Genomic DNA, 8,636 nt, shown 5'->3' on the forward strand with positions numbered 1-8,636 from the left:
TATTATTATTATTATTATTATTATTGTTATTGTTATTATTGTTATTACTATTATTATTATTATTGTTATTACTGTTGTTGTTATTGTTGTTTTTTAATTGTTTTTTATAATTTGTACAATTAACCTCCTTGTGGTTCGACCCCGGTCTTGCCGGGTTATTTATTACTTCGACACTCCTGCACTTGGGAGAAGACATCAATATTTTAGTCGTGTCAAAAGTGTTTTGGGGAAATTTAAATATTAAGTTGTTGTTTTCAACTATATATCACCCTCAAATACATGGACAAACTAAGGTAATTAATAGGACCTTAACATAACTATTACATACTGTTATTCAAAAGAACTTAAAGACTTAGGAAGATTGTTTTTAATTAATAAAGTTTGCATGTAGTCATCGTAGTGTGTATTCTACTACTGATATTTCATAATTTGAGATTATGTATGACTTTAACTCTTTAACTCTCTTAGATTTGATTTCTTTGACTATTAATGAAAAGGTTAATTTGGATAGTAATTGTAAAGCACAGATTATGAAAGCACTTTATAAGAGTTTACAACAATAAATAAATAAATAAAAAGAATCGTGTGCATGCAACAAAGCAAATAAAAGGCACAAATAAATTATCCTTCATCTCAGAGATTAGGTTCGAGTCCATATATGTAAAGAGAGATTTTCAATCTATGGTAAATCCAAGTTAAAACCAATAGGAGATAGGTCATTTCAGATCTTTGATAAGATCAATGATAATGCTTATAAAGTTGATTCACTAGGTAAGTATGGTGTTAGTGCTATTTTGTAATATTTCTAATTTTTCTGTATTTGGTATAGGTTATAACTTAAGGTTGAATCCTTTTTTAAAAAAAAAGAGAGGAAGATAAAGATTAGCTCAACACCATGACTAAACATACCATTAACCCTTCAAAGGTGCCAAGTGAGCCATTATAAGGGCTAGGGCAAAGAAGTTTAAGGAAGTATTATGTTACACTTGTGTGGCGCCGTGACGATCGTCCATCTGAAGCGAGATTAGAATGAAAATGTATGGTGGAAAAAACAAAATTTTTTTATCATTCATCAATGAAACCAAAGGAATAAATGTCATCACCTAGTATTATGGTCACTAAAAAACCTATCAGTCTATAAGAGTCTAGATAAAGGGATAGGTTGAGAATAAGGAGGGTGTAGCACCTTTAAAACACCTTACCTAGGGTAAGTTGCATTCTTATTTATCTGAAAAAACTAAAGTTATTATGTGTTTCTAACAGTTGGTTTATCCAAGTTTTAAGAAAAATCTTCCTCAATAAGGGGATTCTTATCTTATCAAATTAAAATCTAGCTATTATAAAGTCAAAACATGAAAATGAAAAAAAAAATTATATTTTTCTTTAATACCGGAAATATATCTTACATATAAGTTCATAATTTAAGATATCAAGGAAAATAATAATTTTAGTAAAGATATAGAACAAATAAAAAAATAAAAAAAAAATTTCTTTATTTAAAATCAGAAATACGTCTTATGTATTAGTTTGTAATCTTAAAGATTGAAAGAAACTAATTTTTTTTGGTGAATTTAAAATATAGGTCAAATTCTCATTACTTTAATAAACTAGTTATTAAATAAAAAAAATACATGCAAAGTAAAAACTATTTTTTAATAATGTTTTTCTATATAAGGGAATATGTAAATATAATATATTTTTGAGAGACTTGGCAGAATGCAACTTAAATAAAAATTATATTTTTAAAAGAAAGATTTTTTGGTAGAAAGCAACCCATTTACTTAACACTAAAAACACACCTCGCGTGGAAGTTACAACTCCAAATATTAAATATGTGAAGGTAGAAAAAGGTGGGGAAATAAAAATCAATTGCAAAATTTTCTTCTAAGCATTTGAAAATTTTATTAAAGCCATATTAGGCAAAACTTAAAACTCTAAACATAATATCCGTTTAAAACAAATGATTTGCTAATCAAACTCAACTCAAAGCAAGTAAACACTAAACCTAAACATAATCCATGAATTAAAAATCTAAACTCAAATCAACATAAATTCAAACACAATTACCAGATTAAACATTTAATGTTCAAATAGCAATACAATATTAAAAAAATAAAACTCACAATACTACACAAATTATCAAGTTATTTCAAAAGCAAAACACATATTGAACTAAATTAATAGTGTCCAAACAGTCCAAATATTATACAAAATAAAAGGCATTTTGGTTTCAAAATTTCACATTTCTATAGTAATTTGTCCAAAAATGATTTGGGTTAATAGATCAACCTTCTAAGGTATTTAAAGGGTCCAGGGACTAAAAGAATCAGGTCCGAAGTCTTTCAAAGGTACAAGAATAGTACTAGAAAGCTCCTGAAAGTGGTGGAATAATGGCAATGCGTGTAGCCACATGCCACAAACACTGTTAGCACATAGGTTCACGTGCTGCCATGAGTGAACCTAGAAATTGTTAGATTTAGAACTTTTTCTTCTTCTCTTTCTTCTTGCACTGACAGTGATTCACTATTACCTACAAAAGATAAGAAACAAACAATTGATTTTAATTTTATTGCTTTTTTATATTTGATTCCTTCTCCCTCTCAACTTATTTTTCTTTTCTTCTTCTTCAAGTGATTGTTCCTGTTATCACAAGTGAATGATGTTAGGTATTATTAAAGAATGGCTAGCAATAGTGGCTAAAGGGGAGGTAAAGGCAATTTTTCAAGATGTTAGTGGCCACTAGTTTGTAAGGACGAGAAAGTGAAGTATGGGAGAGGATGAAAAAGTATAGTATGGGTTGTTGTTGTTGGTTTATTGGTTTTGATTAAAGAAGAGGGAAGCTCAATCTTCATTTTTTTTGGTAAGGCTGTTGATAATGGTTCGGCCAAGAGGTTGGTGGAGAAGAAGAAGATCATGGGGAAGGATGGCAGCCCATCGCATCTCTTTAGTTAATGGTGAGAAGGAAAGGAAATGAACGAGGAAAAGCTTGTTTGGAGTTGTTTGGAGATTGAGGCTTTTGGTGCAAGGTTGTAAAGGTGATAAATGATATGTGGGTCAATATTGAGTCAATGATGATGGGTTTATCTGGGTCAATCAAGAGGAAAATGAAGGTGTCAAATCAGCACCAAGGTTGTTAAAATCACGATTTTAACACGACACGAAAAATACAAAACAAACTCGGATCGTAAAATCATAAAATCATAAAGAATTTTAAAATACATTAAAAAAAATTCATGCTTTAAATAAAAATTCATACATAGTTTAAGCACTTTAAAATACATGCTTCAAATAAAAATTCATATATAGTTCAAGCCTTCAAATAAAAATTCAAACAAAAATCATACATAGTTCAAGCCTTCAAATAAAAATTAATACATAGTTCAAGCATTTTAAAATACATGATTCAAATAAAAATTCATACATAATTTAAATAACTTTTCATTAGCTAATAATTAACAAACTTAAAACAAACAATCTGCTGGTGTGTCATGTAAACTAAAATCAGCTTCATTGCCTTCATCTTCCTCAAGCATTCATCAATATCATTAGTATCATGAGGATTATTAGTATCACTACTAGTACCAACACCAATATTATGAATATTAGTGCTATTACTAGTACCAATACCAATATCATCAATTTGAATCTCCAAATCATTTTCAGTACCATGACTCTCCATTTTAGCATCATTAGGAATTTTTTCTTCATCACTTTCATCTTCATTACCATTTTGTCTTCGTATTGCACTGTCAATAGCACCAATGAAATCAAAGTTTGAATGTTTTTCTCCTTCGGTTATCCAATCATCATCAAATGAAAGATCATCTTCTACACCAAAATCATCAGCTTGCTTTTTGACTTGGTTATCATTCAATTTCAGATTGCACATTACAAATACCAAGTCATTCATTTTTTTCTGATGCAAATGATTTCTTTGTTTTGTATGAACCTCAATAAACAATTTAAATTTATAAGATTTTTATCAAATATTTCAACATTTAAAATAAAAAAAACTCACCATTTCAAATGCACTTTAATCACGCTCAGATCCAGATGAAGTACAAGTCAAACTTAGAACTTGGATTGCAAAACTTTGTAATTTTGGACATTCATCCCTATAAGAATCCCACCATTGAGCTAAAGTTTTTTTATCTCTTTCTGTCTTGGCAGCATCAATGCCAAACAACCCTTTTACATCCTTGAATGATTCAAGTTGTAAGTCAATTTTGCACATTTCACTTGCATTAGGCACCATCTTTTCTAAGCATTGATATAATCCAATTTTAATATTGGCATTAACTTTAAAATTAGAATTATAATGATAATGAGGATTCAAATAATAAGTTGCTATATATAAGGGTCTATGGAGTTGAAGTTCCTATCTTGCATCAACAATATTTCATATAGATATATAACTATATAAAAAAAACAATAAAAATATCATTACAATCATGGAATATCACAATTGAAAAACATTCATATTAATAGATGACAACATTTAAATAAAAATTAGCAAGATATATACCTTTTTTTCATAGAACCAAAATTCACTTGTATCTTCTCTTTTGCTTCATCCATTGCTTTATATATAAAACTCATAGCTAGTTTCTCATCTGAATCAACTAATCAAAGAACTTTAATTAGAGGATACGTTGCCTTAATACATATAGTGACATCATGCCAAAACATGTTGTCCAAAACATAATTTTGAATTCGTTTCCCTTCTTCTATTCTTGCAAACCTACATGAACTCCACTGTTTGGAAGTAAACATAGTCATCGGCTACATTTTATGATCATTCAAACATCCTAGAGTCAAATATGCAGTAGCAAACTGAGTGGCAACAGGCCTAATCAAATCCCTTCCTTTCGTAAAGTGTCTTAGCATAGAAATAAGAATGGTTCTTAAATAAATATATAAGGTGATTCTCGTTCCCTTAGCAATAGTTACTTAATGAACCTTTAACTTCTTCTCAAAATCTTCTAATATCAAGTCAATGTAATGGGCAGCATATGGTGTCCAAAACAAACTCTTTCTTTTTTCCATCAATAATTGTCCCCCTGCCTTATAATTTGCAACATTATCGGTGACTACTTGGACAACATTTTCCTCCCCAATCCTATCCATAATGGCATCTAACATCTCAAACACCTTATCTGCAGTCTTGGATATATTAGAAGTATCCATAGATGACAAAAAAAAAATCCTTTTAGGACTATTAACCAGAAAGTTACAAATATAACGTCTTTTTTTATCTGTCCATCCATCAGACATTATTGAACAACCTGTTTTTTTTTCATTCTAGCTTGTACTCCTCAAGCAATTTCATTGTTTGATCCACTTCTTGCTTCAAATACTTCTTTCTAATTTCATAGTAGGATGGAGGCTTGAAACCTGACCCATGCTTTGCAATCATTTCAAGTACCTTAATAAACTCAGGGTGTTTTACACAATTACATGGAATTGCACTAGTGTAGAAAAAACTAGCAATTTATTGACATGCTTCTTCTCTAATATCTTTTTTTAACAATTGATTTAGAGTTGTTTGTATACTTCTACTCCCACTAGCTACTCTCTTTCATTTGTCCTTGGAGCTAATATCTTTTATTTCATCATCATCATCATTGTTTCCACTATATTGATGGGCCTTTCTTTTCTTTTCAATTGCTTCTAGATTTTTCACTAAAATACCCAAAATCATCTGCTTAACATTTTCCGGTACTTGCTGACATGGCTTAATATTCTTACGAGTGCAAGTCAAATACTGTTTGAAACGAAAAATACCTCCACTAATAATTTTTTGACAATACTTACACAGAACTTTTCTAGAATTGTTATCAACATCTATATCATGCTGCCATCCCACATCAAGCCTATTACCAGAAGCATTTTTTCTAGATGTCATAAGTTTAACAATTCAATGATCAACTCAAATCAACCATATAATCAATCCAAACATTTTATGATTGTAATTAATTTTGTAATTAGACATCTAGCTATCAAAAAAGAATTACCATGATACTGAATTCAAAAACTAATTAAAATCAGTAACCAAAACACTGAATTCAAAACACTGAATGATAGAATATAACATTATAACTCATGACTTACATTTTTCTCCAAATGATTTATTTGTTGCTTGTAGTGTTTTCCTCTCTGTCCTGTAAGCTCTGAAAAATAAACAAGTAAACCATTTTCAAAATCAGAACCCAGTTTTCTATCAAACCATTCTATCAAAGTGTTTTCCTCTCTAGTTATCTATTGTGAACCAAAACACTATAAACAAATGCACAAACTTGTTTCTGCCATCTATATAACATTCAAAATAAATAAAAAAATTGTTATTAAAAGTTCAAAACACTGTTATCAAAACAAATGCACAGACTTGTTTAACAGACTTTGTTATCGAAACACTGTTATCAAAACAAATTCACAGACAAATTTAACAAAACAAAAAACTGCTAAACAACAATCAAACGTGCTTAACTAAAGCATTCACAAACAGTTAGCAAACACTGTTATCAAAAAATTCACAGACTTGTTTTCGAAACCTAACCCATCAAATTCACAGACTTGTTTTTTGTTATCGAAACTTAGCCCATCAAAAAATAAAAATTCAAAAAGTTATGTAAATTGTAAAATTCACAGTTCTTTGCAAATTCACTGTGACTAGGATTCGGTGAAAGACCCATGACATAGGGGACATGGACATGTCTGTAATTTTACAAATAAATTACTCTAGACTCTAAATCATGATGCTATTTGCAGAAGGTGAAAAAAGATAAAACGAATAACTTACGATGGCTGGTAGAGACTGGATCACTGGAGAGCTACCGTTGTTGTTGTCTGAAATCTAAATCTCACGGTGGCTGGTGAGAAATAGGGTTGTTGGTGGTGGACTAGTGGCTGATTATTGGAACTTGAATTGCTGAGAGAAGAAGAATAAGGATGAAGAAAGCTGTTATTGACTAAGGGATTTTGATTTTTTTTCTTTGTTGTGTTGTGTGAAAGTCGATGAAGAAAGATGAAGATTGAAGAAAGAATGTGTTAATTGTTTGCTTTTGTTCTGTATGTGACTGTGTAATAGCCAATAGACGAGTACGTGCTTGACACCTGGAGCTAGATGAAACAGTGGCACATAGTTGTTATTTTGTGTTAAACGCGTAAAATCAGGTGTGAAATCGCGTTTTTATGTGATTTCACCTTATTTTAACAATTTTGCCTTATTTTGACCCGATTTTACCTATTTCCAAGTTTTAAGAATGATTTAGCACGTTTAGCCTATATTGACTCATAAAATCATACAATTTTACGAGTTGAATCATGATTTTAACAACCTTGATCGGCACTACTATACTGTGTTCATGATGAGAGAGAAAAGGGAAAGGCTAAAATTGGTTTGTAAGGAACAACTGTTGTTAATGTAGAGTGAGGTTAGCTAGTGGTCTCGGGTGGAAGGGATGGTGTTGGAGGCTGGTCTATTAGATATTTAAGTAGAAAGGGAAGACTGATGTTGAAGGTTGTTAGGGTTGGATCTGTAATGGGCGTTAAGTTTGTTTTAATGAAGGAGAAAATGGGGATAAAATATTGAAATGGTGTTAGTTGTCATTAGTTTAGTTATAAAGGCTGATACAGGTTTTTTGTTGCTTTTGGAAAGAGAGAGAGAGAGAGAGAGAAAGCATGTAAGGAAGATTGGGCTACAGGTGAGCTAGGATAGGAAAAAGAAATCCATCTTTTTTTGTTATATGTGTGCTCGATAGCATGGGAGAGAGTATTGGTATGTGGGTGATTTTTTTTGTTCCCTAACTAATTCTCTCCTTAAATATGTTCTATTTTGTGTGTGGTAAAACCACACATTTATAAGCAAAACCAAATTGTCTTTTTCCTCTTAATTGCTTAATTGCTTAGTGCCCAAGCAACACAAAATCACTTTAGTCTCTTTTTTTTTTCTTTGTACTTTTGGTCTCATTATTTAAATTTTTTTGTAATTTTTATTTTTCTTATTTTTTTAAAAAATGCAACGTCAACATTGACTTCTTAAAAGATATCAATTTGTTTTAAATGAATTTGTTAAAAAATTGAACATGTTAAAAATAGAAATTTTAAATTCTTTTTTTTTTAAGATGTTGAAAATACCAAAAACAACGCAAGTGCATCAAAATTTTATTTTTTTATTTTTTGTTATTTATCACTGTTTTTGGATTTAAAAAAATAAAAAATAAAAGTAAAAATCAGGTTATGACACATTAATGGTCTTGTTTAGCATGTTTAGGCCAAGATGGATTTACGGGAGCAAATGGTGCCAATGGAGCTTAAAGGACAACTTTTGATTCATTTAATCCAAATGCAAAAACAGGTCTAATCTATGTGCAACATGAACATGATGTATTTAGCCCTATAACAACCTTGTTTGAGCAATATTTCCTAATATTATAAGGATTAAAAGTTAGCAATTATTCTCCTTTTTATGCTAGACAATTCAGCCAAATCAGATCCTTAATAAAAGTGAATTCTTAGCATTGAAAAGAAAAGGTTTTTTAGTCCACTAAGGAAACTAAGGGACGACATATTTGTTTCTTAAGTAAAGAATGATTATCTAATGATTCCCCTACTATATGAAGGAAACTAATAAAGTC

The 8,636-nt window shown here is 30.2% G+C and overlaps 1 long non-coding RNA gene across 1 annotated transcript in view; it reads right to left on the minus strand.

Annotated features, from left to right (window-relative positions):
* LOC105118298 (uncharacterized) overlaps positions 1–6,277 on the minus strand; it is a 12,938-nt gene extending 6,661 nt beyond the window's left edge. Inside the window, exons 1-2 of the long non-coding RNA XR_840925.1 lie at positions 5,991–6,277; positions 1,999–2,005 (exon numbers count right to left, since the gene is read on the minus strand). This is a non-coding gene — a long non-coding RNA (uncharacterized LOC105118298). The remainder of the gene's footprint in view (positions 1–1,998; positions 2,006–5,990) is intronic.
* Between the last annotated feature and the right edge of the window lie 2,359 nt (positions 6,278–8,636).

Source organism: Populus euphratica, unplaced genomic scaffold, assembly GCF_000495115.2.
Source record: "Populus euphratica unplaced genomic scaffold, PopEup_1.0 scaffold1864.1, whole genome shotgun sequence".
Taxonomy (NCBI): Eukaryota; Viridiplantae; Streptophyta; class Magnoliopsida; order Malpighiales; family Salicaceae; genus Populus; species Populus euphratica.